This window comes from Leopardus geoffroyi, chromosome A3 (genome assembly GCF_018350155.1).
Source record: "Leopardus geoffroyi isolate Oge1 chromosome A3, O.geoffroyi_Oge1_pat1.0, whole genome shotgun sequence".
NCBI classification, from domain to species: domain Eukaryota; kingdom Metazoa; phylum Chordata; class Mammalia; order Carnivora; family Felidae; genus Leopardus; species Leopardus geoffroyi.
The window spans coordinates 86,770,589-86,797,681 of record NC_059336.1 but is presented as its reverse complement, the minus strand read 5'-3'; the positions used below and the strand labels follow the sequence as shown (position 1 = coordinate 86,797,681).

Below are 27,093 nucleotides of genomic sequence, written 5' to 3'. Positions count from 1 at the left end.
TGTCTGTGTCAATGAACCAGGCCCGACAGCATGGATGCCAGGATGGGCTTTGTGAATGTGGGATGAAAGGCGCTGGGTAAGAACAAAGGAGCTCTGGTAGGTGTCTCCCAAGTACCAGCCTCAGCTTTTGGCACTGAAGCCTCTCACACGTCCTGGCCAGCCCTGAGGGCATGACCAGGCAGAGAAGGCAACTTCACAAAACAGATGGAATTTTTTAATGGATGTGTTTATATTTGTGTGAATTTGAGAATATTCATCTTGTGGCTGCTTCTGTCCCCCTCAGGGCCTCTGCATCTGCTATCTGCCGAGCATCCAAACTAATGGAGGCCCCTACTCCACGGCCTCTACCACACGACACTGCTTTATTGTCTGTCAGGCACTTACCTTGTTTCTTTATTTTTTACGTGTTTATTATCTGTTTTGTCTTTGCCAGAGTGTAACCCTGGGGGAGCAGAGATCTGACCGTATTTTTCTCAGCACAGTGCCTGGCAAGTAGTAGGCATGCAGTCAATAGTTGCATTGATGATTCAAAAACATTTTCTTTAAATCTCCAACTCAGGCACCTCTTTTGATATACCAATTGGACAATTCCCCCTAAATGTCTCACAGATACTTCGACCTCGAAATGACCAAACTGCAATTCTTTTTGTGCCTGCCCTTCCCTCCAGCCAATGGCTAAGCCAAGACCTTGGGAGCCATTTTCCACCAGGACCTCTCACCTGGATTCCTGTAGCAAACTCCTGCTGAAACTGCCTCCTGTTGTGTTCTCCCTCAGATTCATCTCCCGAGTGACCTGAAACCCAAGTTTGATGTTACACCACTGCTTAAAACTCTTCGGCAGATCCTTATCGACCCCATATACAGACCCCAAATTATCTTGGCGGGGCACAAAGATCTTTGCTGATGTGGCTATTGCCCACCTCTCTAGCCATTCCACACGTCTCAGCTTTAGCCATACTGAGCTGCTTGCCGTTCCAAGTGTAGCTGCTATTACATTCCTCAGCCTCTGCCTCTCTTCCGCTTTACCTTTCTGGTGAATCCCTTCTTTCTTGGGTCACTTCATCTATGAAAACTTGTTTGACCAGTATTTGTATTTCTCAAGACTCTTGATTTTGAGCGATAGAAACCCAACACAAACTAGCTTCTTTTAAAAGGGGATATATTAATTCATATAAGTAAGGACTGGATGGAGGCAGCCTCAGGAATGGCTGGATCCAGATACTCAAATGAAGCTGTTATCACTCTCTCTGTCTCATCTACACACACACACACACACACACACACACACACACACACACACAGACATATTTTGGCTTCTTGTTATGAGTTGACTTCATTCTCTCTTGTTAGGGGAAAATGTGGTCAAGGGAGATCCAGGCTTACATACACTTCGGTCACCCCCAGGGGAGAATGAAGTCTTTTTTCCCCCTGGTTTCAGCTTATAAAAATTATGGGAGAATCTAAGATTAGTTTAGCTGTAGACATGTACCCAGCTATTGACCTGTGGCTGGAGGGAAAACATTATGATTGGCCAGGACTTGGACTGTTCCTCTTGACGTGGGGAGGGAGAATGTGTATTCTTTTTGTTGTGGAGGCATTCTCCAATAAAAGAGAGTACTGTTATCAGGAAAACAGAATAGACCACTGATGTCTACCTATAATCACCTTCTCACCCTTCCCTCTTTCTCCTTTCTTGTTCCCATTGTCCTCTGTGCAGAGGCAGAGGAATCAATGGGAGACAAAACAGGTTTCTGAGTCAAACATAGATTCAATTATTAGCTTTACAGTAACTGTGTGACCTTGAGAAAAGTTTTAATCCTCTTTGTGCCTTTACTTTCTCATCTATACAGTATTTTAGGATAGTTGTGGGGATTAAAGACAACAAAGGCAAAGTGACTGGTACACAACAGGTACCAATATTATTAATACTTGTAACACTTAATTGTATTTGCCCATCTCCTCCTTCTAGCCCAAGAATTACTTTAGGCAGGGCCTTGTTTTAGGTACAATGAAACTCAATTATATTAGCAGGGCTCAAATATGTCATAGACTTGTGTGTCAGCTTGCTAGGGCTGCTATAAGTACCAGAGACTATGTGGTTTGAGCACCAGAGATTTATTTTTTACAGATCTGGAGGCTAGAAGTCTGGGATCAAGACGTCGATGGGGTTGGTTTCATCTGAAGACTTTTTTCTTTGGCTTGTAGATGGTTGCCTTCTCTCTATGTCTTCACATGGTCTTCCCTCCATGTGTGTTATGTGCTATCTCCAAACACAGTCACATTCAGAGGTACTGGAGGTCATGTGAATTTTGCAGGGACACAATTCAGCCCATTAGAATTCACTTCTGCCCAAGACATTACTGAAAAGGCATGTATGATAAGGCAAGTTTTGAGGATAAGGGAGCCATTTAGTTCTATCCTTCTCAATATTGGCTTTATAATAATGATCCATTTTTATGTAGTCTTCTTTTTTTGATTCTCCAAAGCACCTTCACATCTATTACTTGATTTTACTGTGCTATCCCAGAGGGCTCTTTCTTTCTCTTTCTTTCTTTCTTTCTTTCTTTCTTTCTTTCTTTCTTTCTTTCTTTCTTTCTTTTCTTTCTTTCCCTTCCTTCCTTCCTTTCCTTCCTTCCTTCTTTCCTTCTTTCCTTCGTTTCTTTCTTCCTTTCTGAATTAGATTTCCTGAACAGGATTGACCAGGGATCCAAAGACATAGGGTTAACAAAAAATGGTCAGCAGGGGGCGCTGTGAACAAGCCCTGGGAAATCCAAGCGCTGTAGTTTTGAACTTAGACCTGGAGCAGACACAGCATCATACCAATGGCCTGACTATTGGTTGGGCTCAAGCTGAACCATGGTTGTCCTCTCAGGACATCTCATCACAAATTATGTCCCAGCCCTGGGACCTTACCCAGTGTAAACATTCTCCCATGCATATGAGCTGAGCAGACAACACAGGATGTTCAGTGGGAACCCAGCCAGCCTTTCAACCCTGCCTGAGTCTCAGGAAATAAAATACTAATATTTGATAAAGCCTGTGTCCACAGGGGTGGCAGTGGGTTGGGGGGGGGGGGTGGACACACTATGGACAGCAGACTGGCACTGGAGGAGGCTTGAGTATTGTGAGAGGTCTCAGTCACATGCCCTCACTTCAGCCCCAGTGTCCAGTCTTCTTAAATTGTTATGTTTATTTATTTTTGAAAGAGAGAAAGAGAGACAAATCGTGAGCGGGGGAGGGACAGAGAGAGGGAGACACAGAATCTGAAGCAGGCTTCAGGCTCTGAGCTATCAGTACAGAGCCCGACGCGGGGCCTGAACTCATGCACTGTGAGATCATGACCTGAGCCAAAGTTGGATGCCCAACTGACTGAGCCACTCGGGCACCCCCACAGTATCCAGTCTTCTTATGCTTCCTCCTGCTTTGATTCTCAGGAATATGTGCTTACATTGTACAGACTTGTTTATACCTGAATCCTGGGGTGGGTGCCTTGGGTTCCACAGCATCCTTCCTTCCTCCTGGAAACAGAATAGTCCCCTCCTTTGGAGAAAGTCTATGGGATTCGAGTGGGGCTGACAATACAATGTTCTCACATATCCACCCTGACCCCAGCCTCAAAGCAGGAAAGAGCCAGGGCTTATAGGAAGGCAGACCTGAAGGAGAAGTCTCAAAAAGAGGGAGAAACATGCTCAGAATCTAGTCTCAGTTGTCTTTAAATTTGTTTTTAAATTTTTTTTAAGTTTCTTTATTTATGAGAGATAGAGACAACATGAGCAGGGGAGGGGCAGAGAGAGGGGGAGACACAGAATCTGAAGCAGGCTCCAGGTTCTGAGCTGTCAATACAGAGCCCGATTCAAGGGTCGAACTCACAAATCATGAGATCATGACCTGAGCGGAAGTTGGACACTTAACTGACTGAGCCACCCAGGTGCCCCAGGGTCAGGTGTCTTTAAAAATTTGGAGAGATGTCATCCACCAGACACTGCTGTCCCACTAGGACTTCATTTGGGACAGAGATGAGGACTGAAGACTGTTTATACCCCCTTTTTTTAGTGGAAGAGAGAGCAGTGAAAAATAAAGTTTTTTTGAAGTGGGGTCTTTTGTCTCTTTCTCCTATTCAAGGCAAGCAGCCAGGCCCTTGTGTTCTTTCATCAGGTGCAGTTGTGCTGTTAAGGTAGAAAGCAAAAGCTGCTAAAACACTTTTTTGGGGGGCGCCTGGGTGGCGCAGTCGGTTAAGCGTCCGACTTCAGCCAGGTCACGATCTCGCGGTCCGTGAGTTCGAGCCCCGCGTCGGGCTCTGTGCTGACAGCTCAGAGCCTGGAGCCTGTTTCCGATTCTGTGTCTCCCTCTCTCTCTGACCCTCCCCCGTTCATGCTCTGTCTCTCTCTGTCCCAAAAATAAATAAAACGTTGAAAAAAAAAAATAAAAAAAAAAACACTTTTTTTTTTTTTTTATTTGGGGTGGGGGTGTTGTGTATAAAGGCTAAACTTCTTAAAGTCCTAAACTCCTTAAAGAGTTAGATGCCTCAGGGGAAGGGGAGACACAGGCGATGCCTTCAGGGAAGAAGTGACAACGGTGGAGAATTGGCTGTAAGTCAGGGCTCCGCCCTTGTCCCAAAGCTTGTTGGCTAAACGTTTACCTGCAAACCAAAGCAAGAGTGACCTTTTCCCAATCTTCTTCAGGTAAATGGCTCCTTCCTTGGGGAGAATGAGTGACAGGGGTGGGAGATATCACTAACAGTGCTTCTCTCCTAAAAAGCAGACTGGAAGGTTCCTCCTGGAAACAAATGAGATGGAGATAGAGGGTGTCCTACCACTGTCCTTCCTTCCTTTCTTTTTCCTTTTTACCTCACACATACTGGAAATGTTAGAAAAGAATAGAAGGCAGCAGGGTATGGCAGTTGAGAGGACGGCTTTGGAGTCAGACAGAATTTGGGTTTGCAACCTAGATCTCACACTCTCCATGTGATGTTGCATAAAGTGGAGGAGAGTTAGAATGAGAAATACCATGATATGCTCTGTTCATCACCTCTCTCAGAGAGTCTTGTCAGGTCCCAAGCAGCCCGTCCTGCCCATACCTTCTCGGAGCCACTGTGTTGAATGGTGGTAGTTGTCCACAGAAATGTGGATAGATCCAGGTGATAGCCTGACAATTCGTGCAGAACTCAGGCCTCAAAAGCCCAAGAAGTTCTCTTGTCTGCCTCTTTTCCAGGCACATCCAAAAACAAAATGCCAAAGTGGAGATCCTGCTCCTAATGTCTTTGGTTCTTCTTAATGAGGGAGTTGGTAGATCCCATGGCTTTTCTGAATTTTAATTTCCTCATCCATAGGATGGAAATAAAAATACAGCCTCGTTGCCTTTTGTGGATACAAATTAAGAGGCCCAGAACCTTTTAACCATTGCAAATTTGTTACTGAGGTTTTCTAGAGTTTCCCAGTTGGATTAAATTAGGATCATGACTGGTGTGGTTGCTTTTCCTTGGCTGAAAGAAAAATACCACCATTAACCTTTAATTATTCACCACAAATCCAAAGGAAAAGTCCTTGGCCCAGATCCTAATGGAACTGTTAAAGCTATTTTCCTACTCAGAGTTTAAACAGTTGGTAAGCTGGTTTAAATAACCCGGTACTTTTTTTCTATTGCTTTTCTCCACAGAATGTGAAGGACCAAAAGTGAACCCTCCCTACCAATGCATGTTAAGGCAGGTGCCAAACTTCTTTACCTTTTTGTTTTCTTGATTTACTCTTTCTCTTTTTTAAATGTTTATTCATTTTTGAGAGAGAGAGAGAGAGAGAGAGAGAGAGAGAGCAAGTGGGGCGGGGCAGAGAGAGAGGGAGACACAGAAATCGAAGCAGGTTCCAGGCTCTGAGCAGTCAGCACAGAGCCTGACGCAGGGCTCAAACTCATGAACTGTGAGATCATGACCTGAGCTGAAGTCGGATGCTTAACTAACTGAGCCACCCAGAAGCCCGATTTACTCTTTCCTCCTACTATTCTCATTTGGTAGTATTATTGATGTGTGTGCGTGTGTGTGTGTGTGTGTGCGTGTGTGCATGGGCACACGTGGGTATGTGTGTACAGGAATGCTTATATGCGGTCTGTTTAGAGGGAGACAGACTTTAGAAGCACACAGTGGTAACACATGGTGTGTAACACCCCCCCCCCCAACCTCAGACACACACACCCCAGGAAAAGGAAAGACCAAGAGAACAAAGAAGGAAAAAATGAAAATAAACTGAGACGAAGATAGGCAACATGGAAAAGCCTATGTACAAAACCCAAGTTTTTCCTTTTCTCAATTTCATGCTGTCTTTTTTCCTTTTTTACTGAATTCAGGATTTTTTTCCCTTCTCATTTCTATACATCTCTTTTCTCTCTCTGTGCCCTCATTAACTCAACCTCATTAACACTTCCAAAACCAGAAGTCATTATCCTGACACCATCCGCTGCCCTCAAGTCCTACTTCTCTGTCTGAATTCCATCTGTTCTCAGGTTCCACTTTAGGTCAGCTGCCTAAGTTAAAAAAAAAAACCAAAAAACAAAAACTAAAAAACTCAGAATCATTCCTTATTTTTAAAATCTGCTTTATCAAGATGTAATTTACCTGTAACAAAACCTCGCCCATTTTAAGTGTTCAGCTTAACTCATTTTCCAGAAATGTATGTAGTTATATAACCATCAGTATAATTTTTTTTAATTTTTTTTTTCAACGTTTTTTTATTTATTTTTGGGACAGAGAGAGACAGAGCATGAACGGGGGAGGGTCAGAGAGAGAGGGAGACACAGAATCGGAAACAGGCTCCAGGCTCTGAGCCATCAGCCCAGAGCCTGACGCGGGGCTCGAACTCACGGACTGCGAGATCGTGACCTGGCTGAAGTCGGACGCTTAACCGACTGCGCCACCCAGGCGCCCCAACCATCAGTATAATTAAGACATAAAATATTTCCATCACTCCAGAAAGTTTTCTTTCTATCACCACAGTTTTGCCTTTCCTAGAATGTCATATAAATGGAATTAAGTGGTAGGTAGTCTTTTGTGTCTGGCTTCTTTTCTCAGCATGTTGCTTTTGAGCTTTGTCTATGTTGTTGCACGTATTGGTAGCTCATTCATTTTTATTGCTGAGAAACATTGTACTGTTCAGAAACATCACAGTTGTTTGTTTATCCATTCACCTGTTGATGGACATTTGCATTGTTTTCAGTTTGGGGTTATTGTGAATTAACAGCAATGAGTATTCACATATAGGTCTTTCATGGACATATATTTTCACTTCTCTTGGGAGTAGAATTTTTGTTTCATTTCTAGGAAAGAATTGCTGGGTTGGATGGTAAGTGTAGTTTAACTTTATAAAACATGAATAAAGTGTTTTTCAAAGGGAGTCCATTATTTTCATTCCCACCAGCAATGTATGAAACTTCCAGTTGCTCCATATCATTGTCAACACTTTATATGATCAGTTTTTAAAATTTTTACAATTTTGTGGGGTATAGTATTACCCCATTGTCCTTTTAATTTATATTTTCCAGATGACTCATGTTGTTGAGCATATTTTCACGTGCTCATTTGTCTTAAGTATAACTTCTTTGGTAAATTGTCCAGATTCTTTGCTCATTTAAATATTGGGTTGTTTGTTTTCTTATTATTGATTTTGTAAGAGTTCTTTACATATTCTGTATATAAGTCCTTTATCAGATACATATTTTGCCTATGAAAGTAACCTGAAATACAGAGTCATGAACAACTTTTTCCCATCAATGTTCTTTACAATCATGATGAAATTGGAAGCAAGTTACAATCTAATAAAATGAAGCCTGTCTGCTTCCTTATGATTCAAAGAAATATTTTACAGTCATTTAATGATATTACAATTGTAAAGATTTGAAAACTTGCTTTTTGATATAATTTTAAGCAGAAAATAAAATTACATATAATATCAGCCATGCATTTGAAAAGCCTAGAAGTATGTGCTGAAATAATAAGAATGATAGTCTCATTTTCTATATTTTTCAAGATTTATACAGGAAGCATGCCTTAGTTAAAAAAGGAAAAGCATCCAGGGTGCCTGGGTGGCTCAGTTGGTTAAGTGTCTGACTCTTGATCTCAGCTCAGGTCTTGATCTCAGGATTGTGAGTTCAAGCCCTGTGTTGGGCTCTACGCTAGTCATGAAGCCTACTAAAATAAAATAAAATAAAATAAAATAAAATAAAATAAAATAAGATTAAATTAAATTAAATTAAATTAAAAGGAAAAGCATCTCATAAAGTACATGGTTAAAGGAGTGGTTCACACTTCCTTTACAAGCTCACCTGAATTTTGGCATGATTTGTGATACCATTAGTACCAAGTGAGTTTGTTAATTGCTTCACAGACTGCCCAAGAGCTTTGAACTATAATTCCAGCTCTGTCCTTGAACTCTAGGCAGTTCTCTTTCCCATCTAAAATGGGATTCAGGGGGCACCCGGGTGGCTCAGTCGGTTAAGCTTCTGACTTCGGCTCGTGGGTTCGAGCGCTGTTTCAGGCTCTGTGCCGACAGCTCAGAGCCTGAAGCCCGCTTCGGATTCTGTGTCTCCCTCTCTCTCTCTGCCCCTCCCTTGCTCGCACTCTGTCTCTCTAAATCTCTCTCCCTCTCTCAAAATAAATAAACATTAAAAAAAAAAATTAAAATGGGATTCAGAACTGTGAAGTATCTAGCAAGGTTGCCTTGTAGCTTTCTGAGGAACTGCTTCCCAAGTATGTGCTCTAAAATATGCAAACCTTCCTGAGCTTATGTTCAATGACTTGGGAAGACCTTGAGCAGTCAGACATGACTTTTTTTTTTTATACTTAGAAGAGAGAAAATCTGTGTTTGTCAATAGAGAACAAGACCAAAGAGATGCGGACCCAGAGAGCTGTAGGGAACACAGTATAGGCAAAAAGAAAAGCTTGGGTTGAAGAAGATATTGGAGCTAAGAAGAGGACAGACAGGAGGGGAAAGAGGAAATGGAGGAAAGAATGGAGAATGGAAGCAAACAGGTCTCTGCCCTGAGAAAGTTCAGACTCTGAATCAGAACTTTGTAGATACATTTTACCCCTGTGAAGTCTTAGCCTGTAAATAATTTGTAACTTTTTACTCATTTTCATTTCTCTTTCCGAAGTTGTTATCTTATGAAGCCTGGAAAGAAAGTACATTTACTACTGGGTTTATTGAGAAGAAGGAACTCAGATGTCAGAAGACAATTTCCTAAGGTAATATGTCTTGAGGCCAATGAATCAGCTCATAGCAGAGATATTTTTGAACCTGGTCAGTTGCTTTACCTAAGGCAGGCACAGTATATATGTTTGCTGATGAGTCACCCATGAAAACAAGAAATGATATTTAAATGATTATTCAGAAGATCTAGTAGAGGTTTGCTTTATTTTTTTTTAAATTTGTTAGCCAATAAAATCTAACCAAGATTTTTTTTTTGTTTGAAGCTTGCTATGATGGAAATGCAAGGGGCCAAGAATAACCCACACAATTGTGAAGAACAAAGTATAGGAGGGCTTCCTCTACTGGATATTTATATGTACTATAAATAATTTTGGCACAAGGATGGACATACTGACCAGTGGAACAGAATATAAATCTGGAAAGAGATCCATGTATATGTGGATATTTTAATAATGACAAAAGAGGCATTGCAAAAAAAAAAAAAAACAAAAACAAAAAAGGCACTGCAAAGCAGTAAAGAAAAGATAACTTTCAATAAAAGGTGCTGTGACAATTGGATAATTATGAGGGGAATCTTGACCCCTACCTTACACCATACATAAAAATTCATTCTAGACGTATCATAGACATAAATGCAAAAGGCAAATATAGCTTCTAGAGGGCTATATAAAACAAAAGGACTTCAAAGTAGAGAAAGATTACTTAATAAGTACTAGCCATAAAGAAAAAGATTGATACATTTGAATACATTAAAAATTTAAACCTCATTAAAGATAAGAAAAAACTTTTTAAATAGGACACAAAAGAACTAATCATAAAGAAAAAGGTGGATAAATTTGGCATTTATTTAACATTATAAACAATATAAATTTAACATTAATATTAAGAACTATTCATTAAAAGATATGGACTATGGATAAGATATTTGTAACACTTATAACTTACAAAGAGCTCAAGTATGGAATATTTAAAGAAATTCTACAAACCAATAAGAAACTGACAGCCAACCCAAAAGAAAAATGGGTAAAAGACTTGAACAGACATTTTTTGGGAGAAAAAAAGGATAGCTAATGGATAACAGACATATGAAAAGATACTTAACATCACTAATAATCAGGGCAATGTAAATAATATAACAAGACACCATGAATGGCTAAAATTAAAAGACCAGCCCTACCACAACTGAAGTTGTGAACAAGGAATAGTTTTATCTGCTGCTACAGGAGTGTAAGTTAGTATGATACTTTAGAAAATTCTTTTTTTTTTTTTAATTTTTTTTTTCAACGTTTATTTATTTTTGGGACAGAGAGAGACAGAGCATGAACGGGGGAGGGGCAGAGAGAGAGGGAGACACAGAATTGGAAACAGGCTCCAGGCTCTGAGCCATCAACCCAGAGCCTGATGCGGGGCTCGAACTCACGGACCGCGAGATCGTGACCTGGCTGAAGTCGGACGCTTAACCGACTGCGCCACCCAGGCGCCCCATGATACTTTAGAAAATTCTTGATAGTATCTAATAAAATTGAAGTTACATCTAACTTACAAATACTAATATCATTGATAGGAAATATACCCAACAAAATATGCATACATGTTCTCTATAAGACATATACAAGAATGATCATAGCATCTCTGTTTGTAATCATCTCAAATTGGAAACTGCCTCAAAGTCCATCAACAGAAGAATGAATAAACAAAGAGCATGTATATTCATATAATACAATGCTATTAAGCAAAGTAAAAACAACAGCTATACATAACCTGTGTGAGTCTTAAAAATATATTATTGAATAAAAGAGACCAGATCAACAAGAATATATATTGCATCATTCTATTTATATAAAGTTAAATACAGGCAAAAAAAAAAAAAATACTGTTTAGGGTTCCACACTTAGAAGATAAAACTATACAGAAAAGCAAGAAAATAGTTATCACAGAAGTTAAGGTTATAATTATCTTTGAAAAGAAAAGAAATACTGATTGGGAGCAATGACTTTGGGGATTTTTGGAGCATTGGCAATTTTGGAGCTTTTGATCTGGGTATTGCTTTGTGAAATGTCAGCAAGTTGTTTCATAGACTTTACTGTTTGTGTATCAGATGGGCCCTAGAAGATAGAGAAAATTTTGAGTAAACCAATAACCATAGAAGATGGTAGCCAAAGATCTACTTCCTAAAATGAACCATATCTTGTGGCTCTATGTTTAGATTCTTTTTTTTTTTAATGTTTATTTATTTATTTTTGACAGAGAGAGAGAGAGAATCCCAAGCATTGAGCAGAGCCCAATATGGGGGCTCAATGTCATGAACCATGAGGTCATGACCTAAGCCAAGATTAAGAGTCAGACACTTAACCAACTGAGCCACCCAGACATCCCCGTTTATATTCTAACAAACTTTTGGGGCACCTGGGTGGCTCAGTCGGTTGAGCATCCGACTTCAGCTCAGGTCACGATCTCATAGTTTGTGAGTTCGAGCCCCGCACTGGGCTCTGTGCTGACAGCTCAGAGCCGGGAGCCTGCTTCCAATTCTGTGTCTCCCTCTCTCTCTGTCCCTCTCCCCCTCACGCTCTGTCTCTTTCTCTCAAAAATAAATACACGTTAAAAAAAATTTTATATTCTAACAAACTTTCGAGGAACAAATGTTTCCTATCTTATACAACTGTTCCTGTGCTGGCATCATCTTATAACAGAACTAAATAAGAAAATCAGAAGAAATTAAAAAAACAAGTTAAGCTCACTTGTAAAAAGATCCCAGCATTCTAAATAAAATACACTTGACCCTTGAACAACATCAGTTTGAACTGCATGGGTCTACGAATACAGGGATTTTTTTCAATAAATATATGTAAAGTACTGTAAATGTATTTTCTCTTCCTTATGATATTCTTAATAACATTTTCTTTTCTCTGGCTTACTTTATTGAAGGAATACAACATATAATACATATAGCAGTCACAATATGTTTCAATAGACTGTTTATGTTATCAGTGAGGCTTCCAGTTAACAGTAGGCTATTAGTAGTAAGTTTTTTGAGAGTCAAAAATTATACACAGACTTCCAACTGCACAGGGGTTAGCACCCCTAATTCCCTTGTTGTTCAAGTCAAAACTTGCAATTCATTAAAAGAATCATAATTATGATCACATAAGATTAATCCTAGGAATGAGGGGCACCTGGGTGGCTTAGTCGGTTGAGCATCCAACTCTTGGTTTTGGCTTAGGTCATGATCCCAGGGTCATGGGATTGATTGTGCCCTGCATCAGGCTCTCTGCTGAGCATGGAGACTGCTTCAGATCCTCTCTCTGTCCCTCTCCCCCTCTCCCCCATCCCCTCTCTCCCTCTCTAAAAAAAACATATGAAAATGGTAATAATAGAAAGATTTATCCCAGGAATGAAAAGGTGTTTCAACACCAGAATACCTAGAATGCAATCCACTGGAAAAGCAAAATAAAAGAGGAAGATGATATGATCACCACTCAGTAGACAACACAGAAGTACAGATCCATACCACACATAAGTGGATTATTATTCCCATTTATGAGATATTAGTCACCCATGGAAAAGAATGATGGAACAACCCCGAAAACATTATGCTAAGTGAAAGAAGACGAAGCCACAAATTATATGGTTCTATTTATATGAAGTGTCCAGAATAGGCAGATCCACTGAAACAAAAGTTTTCTACCCCAGTTGTAACAGAAAAACACACCTCAAGCAAGTGTCATTCCAGAAATGCAAGTCTGGCTCATTACTGGGATTTATTTTAATGTGCCACTGAATTAATAGATCAAAGGAGAAAAACAATACAATCATCTCAGTAAATACTGAAAAGCCACTTAGCAGAATGGAACATCCATTCCTGATTAAACAAACAACCCAAAATCAAAACAAAACCCAGAAAGTCTTGGTATCTTAGGAATAGCCAGATTTTTTTTTTCCATCATAAAAATCTGGCATCATACTTTAATTCCCATGAAAGTAAGGAAGAAGATATCATACCTTAATAGTGTTCTGAAGATCCTAACCAACATAATTCAGTAAGGAAATAATTTAAGAGGTAAAGTACTTCTTAAAGTAAGAAAGATGTATTATTTGAAATGATATAAAAGAATAACTAGAAATCTGAAGAGAATAGGCCAAAGAAATCCTAGAAAGTTGTGGGAAATTGCAAGAATGGCTACACTATTTTGCAGCTCTTCTCAGAAGTGGAGTTTATTTCTCCACACATTGAATCTGAGCTGGACCATTGACTTTCTTTAGGATAATGGAACATTGGTAAACATGATGCAAGCAGAAACTTGCAAAGTTATTATGCAATGGAACTTGCCCTCTTTAACCATTTTAAGGAACTTCAAAACAACTATTCTGTGAATTGAGCCTACTGCTAGCCTGCTGGGTGGTGAGAGACATATGGCTAAGTCACCCCACAGGCCCAGTGGACACAGAACCAACTACTAAACACATAAATGAGTAAGGCCATCCTGGACTAGCTATATTAGCTAAGGTGTCAATTGACTGAAGAGATAAACCAAGCTGGCCTAGACCAGAAGAACAACAGTTGACTCACAGAGGTGAGAGAAATAACAGATGCTTGTTATCTGAAGCTACTAAACTTTGGGGTGGTTTGTTATGCAGCAAAAGCTAACTGGAACAGAAATTATATAAATGTTTATTTTTTTAATTTTTAAATTTTTAAAAATGTTTATTTTTTATTTTTATTATTATTTTTTTAAATGTTTATTCACTTTTTGAGAGACAGAGACAGAGTGTGAGCAGAGCAGGGGCAGAGAGAGAAGGAGACACAGAATCTGAAACAGGCTCCAGGCTCTGAGCTGTTAGCACAGAGCTGGATGCAGGACTCGAACTCACGAACCATGAGATCATGACCTGAGCCAAAGTCAGACGCTTAACCGACTGAGACACCCAGGTGTCCCGATTTAAGAATTTATTAAAGTGGTTGGTTTCTTTTTGTACAATTAATACACAGAATTGATACACTCTTAGAAAATACAACGGAAGAAAAGATCTCATTTACAATAGCAATACTACCACCAATTTATCTGAAAATAAACTTAACCAGAAATAGGGAGGACCTAAATAAGGAAAATGTAATATCTCTATTATAGGATATTATTTCTTGATAAATTAATCTATAAACTCAGTGTGGTCTCAATCAAAAAAAATTTAAACATTAAAAAAAGATACCGAGTTTATCTGTAGAAATAAACAGGAAAATCTGAACAGAAAGATATTGGCAAGAAGGTGGTCAGATTAGATACTTAAATGCATTTTATTTATTTTTTTTATTTTTTATTATTTTTTTTAACGTTTATTTATTTTTAAGACAGAGAGAGACAGAGCATGAACGGGGGAGGGTCAGAGAGAGAGGGAGACACAGAATCTGAAACAGGCTCCAGGCTCTGAGCTGTCAGCACAGAGCCCGACGCGGGGCTCGAACTCACGGACCGTGAGATCATGATCTGAGCCGAAGTCAGACGCTTAACCGACCAAGCCACCCAGGCGCCCCACTTAAATGAATTTTAAAGATACTAGATTAAAAAATTTGGTTCTAGAAAAAATTTAGATAGATCAATGGAATAACATAGAGAATCCAGAAATAGACTGAAATACACATGAGATTTTAGTAGATGATAGGTGACATTTCCAAATCACGGGAGAAAAGATGGATTATTTAAAACAGTGTTGGGACTATTTAGGGGAAAAAATTAAGCTGTATAACCCCACTCATTTCATCAAAGCAAATTCCCAAAGGAAAGTAATAAAATGTTAAAACGAAACTAACAAAGGTACCGGCAATAAAGAAGCCAGATAGAAAAGGCCACATATTGTATGATTCCATTTATAGGAAATGTCCTGAAAATCCATAGAGAAAGTAGATTACTGATTTGCCAGGGGCTGGGGGGACAGGGAAATGGGGAATGACTGCTTAATGTATATGAGGTTTCTTTGGGGGTAAAGAAAAAGCTGTAAAATTAGTGGCAATGGTTGCACAACTTTGGAAACACCAAAAACCACTGCATCATACACTTTTATTTATTTATTAAAAAAATTTTTTTAATGTTTATTTGTTTTTGAGAGAGAGACAGAGCACGAACGGGGGAGGAGCAGAGAGAGAGGGAGACACAGAATCTGAAACAGGCTCCAGGCTCTGAGCTGTCAGCACAGAGCCCGATGCGGGGCTCAAACTCACAAACTGTGAGATCATGACCTGAGCTGAAGCCAGACGCTCAACCGACTGAGCCACCCAGGTGCCCCTATTTATTTACTTAAAAAAAATTTTTTTTTAATCTTTATTTTTGAGAGAGACATATGGAGTGCAAGCAAGGGAGGGGCAGAGAGGGAGGGAGACACAGAATCCAAAGCAGGCTCCAGGCTCAGAGCTGTCAGCACAGAGACTAACGCAGGGCTGGAACTCAGGAACTGCAAGATCATGACCTGAGCTGAAATCGGACACTTAACTGATGGAGCCACCCGGGTGCCCCTGCACTGTACACTTTTAAACAGCAAATTTAATAGTATGTCAATTCTATTTCAATAAAACTTACATTTAGAGAAGATAAAGAAGGAGAAGAAGAAAGAACCCAGAGACTGGAGAGTCCACAGGGGACTCTGACCCCAGGTGTTAGGTCAGGGACACTGGAGCTGGGTCTGGAAACAGATGTTATAATGTTATGTTTTCAAGAAGCAGATGTTACAATTTATAGGTGAGCCGGGGAGAAAAGGGATTAACCTCTCCTGGCTCTGATGATTCCATGACTCTGCCTTTTTCCAAGAACTGAGGACTCTGCATGCCCTGGATAATCACTCTAAACTTACTATATTGTTTTTGGGTTGAGGGGTGACCAGTGGCTCAGTCGGTTAAGTGTCCCACTCTTGATTTCGGCTCAGGTCATAATCTCACAGCTCGTGGGATCGAGCCCCATGTTGGGCTCCGTGCTGTTAGCACAGAGCTTGGGACTCTCCTCTTTCTGCTCCTCCCCCACTTGCGTGCCCGCTCTCTGAGAATAAATAAATGAACTTTAAAAAATGCTAGAAGAAAAAATGGGTGAATTCGTTTATAATCTTTTCATAAAGACATTTCTAAGCCAAAACCCACAAGTCAAATGAAAAATGACTGATGCGTTTGCATAGAAATCAGCAGTTTTTATGTTAAAAAGACACATATTTGTGCTAATACTATAATTGCTTTACAAAAGGTTTTATCTTTACAGGTGTATACTGAAATACTTGTGGATGAAATGAGATGATATCTGAGATCTGCTTCAGAATAATTTGGGGTTGAAGCTTGGTAATTAGTACATGAGGTACTCTTCTACCTGCTTTTTTACGTTTGATTTTTTCCATAATAAAAAGTAAAAAAAAAAAAAAGGCAAGAAAAAAAATCTATGTACAAATTTAAAAGATGAACTAGAAACAAATATTTGCAGCATAAGATATTAAAAGGGCTAATGCCTTAATTTATAAAGAGCTCATAAAAATCACTAAGATGACCCAAAAGAAAAAAAGTGGGTGAAAATATCAACAGGCAGAACAATGAAAAGGAAACAAAATAGCCAATAAACTTGAGAAAAGATGATCAATCTCACTCAAACATGCAAAGGAAAACAGTAACGAGATGCCACTTCTCACCTAGCAAGCTGGCAAACATGAAGAGTTTTGATAAAAAGCAGTATTGGTATAGGAGGGAGATAGTTGGACCTACACACTACGGTGGGAGTGTAGGTTGGTACCACCTATTAAAAAGACAATTTCACAATATATGTCAACATGTTAAAACACGTACCACTATATGTATAATGGAATATTATTCAGTCCTACAGTTGAAGGAAATTCTGACATATAAGACAACATGGATGAACCTTGAAGACATTATGCTAAGTGAAGGAAGCCAGACACAAAAGGAAAATGATATATGATTCTACTTCTATGAGGACCCAGAATAGTCAGATTCATAGAGACAGATAGCAGAATGGTGGTAGCTAGGGCTAGAGGCAGGGGGTCATAGAGAGTTGCTGTTACATTTGTTTGTTTTACTGAAGTATAGTTGACACACAATGTTACATTGGTTCCAGGTGTACAACATAGAGATTCAACAAGTTTATACCTTATGCTGTGCTCACTGCAAGTGCAGCTAACCATCTGTCACCATGCAATGCTATTACAAAAGTTTGACTATATTCCCCATGCTGTATCTTTCATCCTGACTTATTCATTGCATAATTGGAAGCCTGTATCTCCCATTCCCCTTCACTCACTTTGTCCATCCTTCCATCCCTCTCCCCTCTGGCAGCCATCAGTGCATTCTCTGTATTTATGGGTGAGAATTACTGTTTCATGGATCTAGAGCTTCCGTTTTTGCAAGAGGAAAGGAGTTCTGGAAGTAGATGGTGGTGATGGTTGCAGATTAGTATGAATGTACTTAATACCACTGAATTGTACACTTAGTCTTTAAGACCGTAAATTCTACATTATGCGTATTTTGCCACAATTTTTAAAATTTGGGAAAAAAAATACCCCTTGACTCAGCAGTTTCACTTCCAAACATTTACCTTATGTTAGAAAGCAGAAATATGCAAAGTATTTCATTCCCATTCCAACAGCAAAAATTTCAAACCGCCTAAGTGTCCAACAATAGTAAGCTGGTTAAATAAATGTTACAGCACCTCTGCAGAGATTTCTAAAAGGTAGATTGAATTCTGGAATATGTAACTATGTAATCAAGGCAATAGAGTTCCACAGAGTGTGTGTTGTATGGCCCATGTGTACACGTTTTTAAAAGCATGTGTGCTCTGCGTGTGTGAGATTTATTCATAATAATTTTATACAACCGTAAAATAGTTTTCTGCAATTATAAATAATATTGGGGGAGAAGGGTAGTGATGGTGGTCCAGGTGACAGTAAGACTGAACATTAAACCTTTTTGTAGTGCGTGGATTCCCCCCTCCCCCATTTGAACGTATTAGTTTTTAGTTCTAAGTATAAATGAAACGTAACGTTTTGTACTCAGATGCTGAGTCTTGGCATACGGTTTGCAAGATGTATTTCCATCTGAGTGCCTTATCTAACCATCCTTATTAAAAAGGCCAAATTTCAAAATCATAATGTTGAACATTATTTTGACTGGCAATACCTTTCTTCTGTTTTTCCTTCTCTCCTTCCATTACTCCTGGGTGCTCACTTCCCTGTCTAAACTTAACTACCACCTTGCCTGTGGCTGTCAGACGCTGTGCTGGGATGTCTTTGGAAACGCTGTCTCGAACTTTCTGTAGCTCTCCTTACAGCCAGTACATGCATAGCATGTACTGAAAGTTCAATACCTATTCGAAAAATAAATTTTTCTTGGTGCTTTTGCTTTGAAGGCCTCCAAGCGGTAGTCCTGAAACTTTGTTCCCGGCACCTTAGCCCTGCACCTCTTTTCACTCAGGGCCCCCTCCGTTTTTAGTAGTGTCATGTTCACTGCAAGTGGTAAGCCTACACCGCTTTGTGTGTGGGCATCCTCTAACCTTTCACGGATGGTTTCCCACGTCTTTGGTGAGTTAGCTCCCTTCTCAGGATAAGCAAGGTAAAGAGCCCTGGACCACTGAACCAGCAGACCAAAGTTTAGTCCCAGCGTGGTCACCAACTTATTACCCATCAACTTATACATATCTTATTCTGGGGTATCTTCCTCACCCCCAGAGTCTTTCTTTTAATTCATTAGCTCTCTGAGATATCAGAACAGTATATTTTCCAGAATTTGTTGTTTAGCATTTTTTCCCTGATTTCTCTTCTTATCCTCTTATTTCCTTCTGACTCCTTTGATGCTGACTCCTTTATTCAATGTTTCAAGTCATAAAAACAAAGCTAGTTTCTATCTTTTCTTTCCACTCTTAATTGAAATTACAACTCAAAACCACCCCTTGCAGATCATTTGTAGCTTACATTACAGTGTTGGAAAGTAGGGGTAAAGCTCGATACGGCAGAAAGAGCATGAGTCCTAGAGGAACAAGGACTAAAACAGACTCTAATATTACCATTTATGTTCTTGATGTCCCTGGGCCTCCGGTCCATCACCGTACAGATCTTTCCTGCCTTATAGTGGGGTTATGTCCCAACAAACCCATCATAAATTGAAAATAGCCTAAGTCAAAAATGCATTTAATGCAAGTAACCTACTTGGAGCACCTGGGTGGCTCAGTTGGTTAGGCATCCACCTCTTGATTTTGGCTCAGGTCATGATCTCATAGTTTGTGAGATCAAGCCCCATGTCAGGCTCTGCACTGACAGTGCTAAGCCTGCTTGGGATTCTCCCTCTTTCCCTCTCTCTCTGCCCCTCCCCTGCTCTCTCTCACTTTCTATCTCAAAATAAATAAATAAACATTTCAAAAAATTCAAGTAACCTACACAACATCATAACCTAGCCTAACTTAAACATGCTCACAACACTTACATTAGCTTACAGTTGGGCAAAATCATCTAACACAAAGCTTATTTTATAATAAAGTGTTGCATACGTCATGTAATTTATTGAATACTGTACTGAAAAGTGAAACACAGGATGGTGGTATGGGTACAGAACGGGGGTAAGTGTATGCGTTGTTGACCCTGTGATCACGTGGCTGACTGGAAGCTGTGTCTTGCTGCCTCTGCCCAGCATCATGAGAGAGGACCCTACTGCATATTACTAGCCTAGGAAAGGATCTAGATTCAAAATTCAGTAGGGTTGCTACCGACCATGTATTGCTTTTGCACCATGGTAAAGTTAAAAAGTAAAAAAAATTGTTCATCCAACCTTCGTAAGTCTGGGGCCATCTGTATTATGGGCAATAAATTGTCAGGCTTACCCATCACCCAGGCCTGCCCTGCCCTACCTAGTCAGAGCTTACAACTCAGTTTGTCCCTAGGATCTGTCCTCTCTATAGGTGACACCCCCCAGCTCCCAGGCTCACAGGCATTCCTTCTCCTCTCCCAGTAACTGCACCTTCTGGCTTACTACACTAGAGCCTGTCCTCTTAGCCAGCTGGAGCTCTCTGTGCAGAAACAATGGGGAGGAGCAGGTGGAAGGTGGTGTAAAGGAGATGAATGAGAGGAGGTGAAGGCAGCTTTTCAGTCCCAAAACATTCAGTGTGAAGTGGTTCCCTGGGGGGCTGGTCCTAATGCCCACTAAGGCCCCACACTATTTCCCCAATGGACATTCTGAATTATCTCAGAGATAGGGTTGCTCGTTAGTTGGAGATTAATCTTACAGGGTCAGGTGAGTCATGCTTTCATTCCACTGTTTGAGAGGCCAGTGGCCACTCATGAGAAGATACCAGCTCTCCCAGGATGGTTTTTCCTTAACTCAGTGGCTTCCAGCCAATCAACAGGAAGAGCATGCGGGTGTTGTTTTATTTCACACTCATGATGTGCTGCTCTATGTTGTTTGTTATAACACTTTCCACAACTTTCTCTCCCCCACCTCCAAAAATAGCAAATGACATTGCTTGCCCAGATTTTCCACCTGAGCTTGTTTTTCATTTTGAGCGAACGCAGCATGGCGCTGAGTGCTGCCTCAGCACCTACTAAATACTGGTATTTAACCCCAGGACAAAGTCAAAGGTTGTACATTTCTACTATGCAGCTGTAAAGCTGTCTTTATTCTTGGCATGAGAAAAAATGATATTGTGATGTGAGCAGTATATATGGGAATAGCCTCGATGTGCATGGATTTTTGCACTAGATATGTGCCTGAAATTTAATGTGTACATGGATTGATCTTGCAGCAAAGTCAAGCCTACCCAGCATGACTGGTAAATAGGGTTTCCATGATAATCGAGTATCTTGAGAGAAGGAAACCTACCTTCTACAGAACACATGTGTAACCTGGTTTCTCCAGGCCACATTAGCCAGACGATTTGAATGGGGTCACAGGACCAGCGATAACTCTCTGGCAGGGGCAGCTTTGTGATCGAACAACTTATGCAGTCACGTAGGCTCCACACTCAGACAGGCCCTGTGCTTGTGACTCCCCGCTGTGGCTGTCATGAAATTCTTAACGTAAAAACAAGAGGTCCGCATTTTCAGTTTTGCTTTGGGCCCTGCAAATTCTGTAGCCAATCCTGTTTCCTGGCTCTGGTTCCATCTACTTTTGTTGCCCATTGTTACAACCCCTTGTTATTTTTTTTATTTTTTTATTTTTATTTTTTTTAGGATGGATTTTTTAAAATTTTTGTAATATTTATTTTTGTTTTATTTATTTTTATTTTTTATTATATGAAATTTATTGTCAAATTAGTTTCCATACAACACCCAGTGCTCATCCCAAAAGATGCCCTCTTCAATGCCCATCACCTACCCTCCCCCCCTCCCACCCCCCATCAACCCTCAGTTTGTTCTCAGTTTTTAAGAGTCTCTTATGCTTTGGCTCTCTCCCACTCTAACCTTTTTTTTTTTTTCCTTCCCCTCCCCCATGGGTTTCTGTTAAGTTTCTCAGGATCCACATAAGAGTGAAAACATATGGTATCTGTCTTTCTCTGTATGACTTATTTCACTTAGCATAACACTCTCTAGTTCTATCCACGTTGCTACAAAAGGCCATATTTCATTCTTTCTCATTGCCACGTAGTACTCCATTGTGTATATAAACCACAATTTCTTTATCCATTCATCAGTTGATGGACATTTAGGCTCTTTCCATAATTTGGCTATTGTTGAGAGTGCTGCTATAAACATTGGGGTACAAGTGCCCCTATGCATCAGCACTCCTGTATCCCTTGGGTAAATTCCTAGCAGTGCTATTGCTGGGTCATAGGGTAGGTCTATTTTTAATTTTCTGAGGAACCTCCACACTGTTTTCCAGAGTGGCTGCACCAGTTTGCATTCCCACCAACAGTGCAAGAGGGTTCCCATTTCTCCACATCCTCTCCAGCATCTATGGTCTCCTGATTTGTTCATTTTGGCCACTCTGACTGGCATGAGGTGATATCTGAGTGTGACAACCCCTTGTTAAAACCAACCCCAATTCTGTCCGGCAGCTAGCTCCCTGGTGGGTGGGTTTCACAGATTTCATGAAAATCACCTGGTCATCTACTTTGTGTCACTGCATTTCCTTCCCCTCCTGTCCCCACAGACAGACACCGTGGCTGGGATGTGTGGCAGCTTGTGGGGAGCTACAAGCAAGGTGCCTATGTCCTCTGGAGTCCTCAGAGGGCTGGAGTCATGCTGCATGTTCCTGCAGAAGGGCTCTCTTTGTGACGCATTTTAGATCTCGTCCTGGAGTTCATCTGCTTGTGCCTCACATCCTTCACAGAGCTCAGCAAGAAAACAGCTTCTTAAATGTCTGCTTGTGGCGTCTCTCCCCTCTCTCAGACCCTAGATAGGACCAGCTACCTCCCCAGTCTCCCTGCCCCTGCCTCTGGTGTAAACCTCCCCTTCTCCAGCCACCTTCTGCCTTCTACCCTAGAGCTTTATCATCAGCCCTTTGACTCCAGCTCCTGTTTTCCTCTCAGGTCCTCACTAACCATGGATGGGCAGTTTTCAAAGAACAGCTCTGTGCTTTTCAGAGCACCATTTCTGGAGTTTATTAATAAGCACAACAACAAAGAGGGGGATTCCCTAGTCAAATGAATTTGGGAAACACCACAAATTAGATGTTTTTCTTGGGGTTTTAATAAATTGCTATTAAGTATGTTGAAAGTTCAGGGAAGAAACTAACCCAGTGTTTCCTAAATTAAATTGGGCATTCACCCTTCCCCCCTCCCCATCTCTCTCTCTCTCTCACACACACACACACACACACACAGCATTCTGCAATAGTCTTCTTGGGTCATGCTTACTTAGAATATAATAAATTGATATAAACCAATTCTGAATATAATTTAATCTTTCCTTGAGGACTTGTAAGATTCTGGCATTTACCTTTTGATCTGTGGACAAGTAGAAATTAAGCTTACTTTGAATCACATTTAAAATACACTAAAGACATTTAGCCTCTACAACTAGGAGGGAGGTAGATAATCAGCAGATACTTGCTGCATTACTGAATTTAAAGAAACTCTTTGGGTCTCAGCTTCTTATACTTAGAGGATTAGTTGGTCCTGAGTTGGTCTCTAAAGCCACTTAATAAATACTCAGTGTTTTTTAAGCCAGGCACTTAGCCAGGCACTAGGGTGTAAAGAACAGTTTCCTCCTCCAAAAGAACTCACAGTCTAGTAGAAAATGAGCGATAGACAAATAGTTGTAATACAATATGATACTGTTACAAGAGATATATACTAAGTGTTATGGGAGAATAGAGAGGAAGTAACACTAAGTTGGGTCTTAAAGTATGATCAGGGGTTTGTTAGGACAAAAAGATATGGGGACAGGGAATTCCCAGCTAAGTACACAGAATGTATAAACGCTTAGAGGTCTAAAGCACAAAATTTTTCTAAGACATTTCTAGGTCTAAATTCCTTAATTTTATACATGTTGTAGTAAATTGCATAATACAAATGATCATGCCCAAATTTATATTTTTAAATTCAGAGTTCTATATGTTAATATATAGAACTCCATATGTCTTAAATCTCCATACAGTGGCTCCATCTGAGGTAACAGTCTGGGCTTTTCTTAAGGAAAACAAGTTACTGGATCATAACTTATCCCATTTCCCTTTAAGGTTTACATGTGCCAAGAAGTCCAGCCATGGTAGCCAAGCAGCTTTGCCCTGCTAGCTGATCCTATTTGCTAACTTCTGTCCTTCTAGTGCGATGTCTGGACGTCTCAGGAGGGTTACTCCAGACCCTATGCCCCAGGCCTATCCAGATTGTACTCCACAGCTCTCTGGCTTCCAATGGCAGCTTTCAGGGTTTGGTGACTGGTTCTGATGAAGTAGCTTATGGTTGTGTGTGTGCGTGTGTAAAATCACTGAGGCCTCTCATATTTTAACTTTGAGCCTCTAATTTTTATTCTAGTTCCCTTTTCTCTTCTGTCTGCAGAATAAACTCTCATCTTTATCCTGTGGTAGGTTATCTGTTTTTCTTTTTTCTTTTAAGTTTATTTATTTTGAGAGAGAGAGACAGAGGGAGAGAGCAGGGGTGGGGCAGAGAGAGACAGAGAGAGAGAATCCCAAGCAGGCTCTGCACGGTCAGCACAAGCCCAGTCCCAGGGACCATGAGATCATGACCTGGGCCTAAACCAAGAGTCGGACACTTAACCGACTGAGCCACCCAGGCACCCCGGATCACCTGTTTTCCAGTGCAAAGACTACACTAGGAAAATGAAGTTCCGAGCGGTGGTTCTCCTGGGCAGAGGATTAGTAAACTTTGTATTTCTGTTACCTACATAAGGCAAAAAAAAACTTGCCATATTTAAAGGCCAGAAAAATAGCTGCTACAACCTCCATCCCCAGCATTCATAATGTACCATTTGGTAATTTACTATTATTGTTATTTATCAGTTATTTCAGGATGTTTGTGCCCAATAAGGTTGTAGGATAATTTTCACTGTGAGTTACTTTGTTTATAAAGCACTATTAATTAAAATATGGTGCTTAATAAAGCAACCAGTGATGCCCTGACATATGCACATTTGAAGTCAAGGCCTCATGTTACCCTGGGGAGGTGACTCATTAAGTGGGTAAAGCTTTTGCAGGAGTTATTTTTAAATGAACTCCTCAGCATGCATTGTCACCTGAAAAAGAGCAGGACTTTAAGGGGATGGACAAAAAAGAAAGCTTAGCTTAGATGCCTGCAAGAATTATTTGAAAAATATAGGACATTTGCTCAGGCTACAGAGTGTTCCAGGGATAAGGGTATAGGAACTGGACAAAAAGCAGGGCCTCTAAACACGTGGGAGCGAGAAACTGAGGGCATATTTCAAGGGGTGCCTTAATTTTATCTCAGCAGACCACGCTACGTGCTAAAATGGTTTAGATTTCTAGTTTGATTAAATGTGTCTAACATTCAAATAACACTATGTTCGATTCACACAATGGAGTACTACACAACTGTAAAGTGAATTAGGACTACAGGGAGCAATCCTGAAACCATATGGTTAGTGAAAACAAAGTAGATAAAAGTATCTATAGCGTGCTCCTGTATCTAAGGAAGGAATATTCAATATATGAAAATATTTGCTTATTTTTTAAATGAAGGAATAAACCATAAAACTTTGTTTTTAAGAAAGAATATCTGGGGGAGGGCAGGGTGGCTCAGTCGGTTAAGCATCCAACTCTTGGTTTCAGCTCAGGTCATGATCTCACAGTTCGTAAGTTTGAGCCCTGTGTCGGGTTCTGCACTGACAGTGTGGAGCCTGCTTGGACTCCCTCTCTCCCTCTCTCTCTGCCCCTCCCCTGATCTCTATCTCTCTCAAAATAAATAAATAAAATAAAAAAAGATTATCCATGTGGAAGAGGAGGAACAAGGTGGAGAGGATTAGAGTAGAAAACACACTCCTCTGAATACACCTGGTATTATAGATTTTTTAAAAAGATTTTTAAATGTTTATTTATTTTTGAGACAGAGAGAGAGAGAGTGCAGGGGAGGGGCAGAGAGAGAAGGAGACACAGATTCTGAAGCAGGCTCTAGGCTCTGAGCTGTCAGCACAGAGCCCGACGTGGGGCTCAAACCCACAAACCTCGAGATCATGACCTGAGCCAAAGTTGGACACTCAACCGACTGAGCCACTCAGGCACCCCTGGTATCATAGATTTGGAAACTTGTAAACATTTTACATAATTTTATAATTAAAAAAAAAAAAAAAACAATTCCCAAAGTGGTGCCTGGGTGGCTTAGTCAATTGAATGTCCGGCTCTTGGTTTTGGCTCAGGTCATGGTCCTGGGGTCATGCGATCTGGCCCTGTGTCAGGCTCTGCTCTGAGTGTGGGGCCTGCTTAGAATTCTCTCTCTCTCTCTCTCTCTCTCTTCCTTTCTCTGTCTCCCCTTCTGCCTCTCCCCCACTCGTGCTCTTTCTCTCTCTCTCAAAAATCATAATATAATATAATAAATAATAATAGATTTAAAAAATATAAAAAGCAATTCCTAAAAACCAAAATCAAAATGAAACCAATGAACTGAAATGTATACTCTGAGTCTATGGGATAACCACACAGCAACTACCTCAAGTGACTTTAATAGGATTTTCATTATTGTGAACCCTAAAAATAAAAATAACTACATAACAATATTAAATGGATTTCAGTAATCATATTACTAGTGATGGTGTTGGAACAGTTATTCTAAGACAGTTGCTGCATGTTTATTGTGAAAGAAAGCAAATAAGTAACGGTGCTAATGTCTTTGAGAACTGGGATTTTTTTTTTTTTTTTTAGCGTTTATTTATTTTTGAGACAGAGAGAGACAAAGCATGAATGGGGGAGGGTCAGAGAGAGGGAGACACAGAATCTGAAACAGGCTCCAGGCTCTGAGCTGTTAGCACAGAGCCCGACGCGGGGATCAAACTCACGGACCGCGAGATCATGACCTGGGCCGAAGTCGGCCACTTAACCGACTGAGCCACCCAGGCGCCCCGAGAACTGGGATTTTTGATAAGGGAGAAAGAAAATATAAATGCAACATTGGTGAAGTTCAGGAGGCATCTTATAGTCCTGTTTGAAAACGTCATGTGAACTCACTATGTATTTTCTCTTGATAAAGAAGGAGGAAGGGGCACCTGGGTGGCTCAGTCAGCTAAGCGTCTGACTTCAGCTCAGGTCATGATCTCATGGTTCGTGGGGTTTGAGCCCCACATCGGGCTCTGTGCTGACAGCCCCTTCCCCCACTTGTACCCTGTCTCTCTCACTAAAAAATAAACATTAAAAAAAAAAAAAAAGGAAAGAAAAAGGAGGAGGTAGTGCCCTTCCCCCACTTGTACCCTGTCTCTCTCACTAAAAAATAAACATTAAAAAAAAAAAAAAGGAAAGAAAAAGGAGGAGGTAGAGAAG

General features: G+C 40.4%; 1 protein-coding gene across 1 annotated transcript in view; it reads right to left on the bottom strand.

Moving 5' to 3' along the window:
- Positions 1 to 27,093, bottom strand: part of ANXA4 (annexin A4) — a 163,990-nt gene that overhangs the window by 94,525 nt on the left and 42,372 nt on the right. The window contains exon 3 of the mRNA XM_045446349.1: positions 720 to 793. The gene's annotated coding sequence lies outside the window, so the exon portion shown is untranslated. The remainder of the gene's footprint in view (positions 1 to 719; positions 794 to 27,093) is intronic.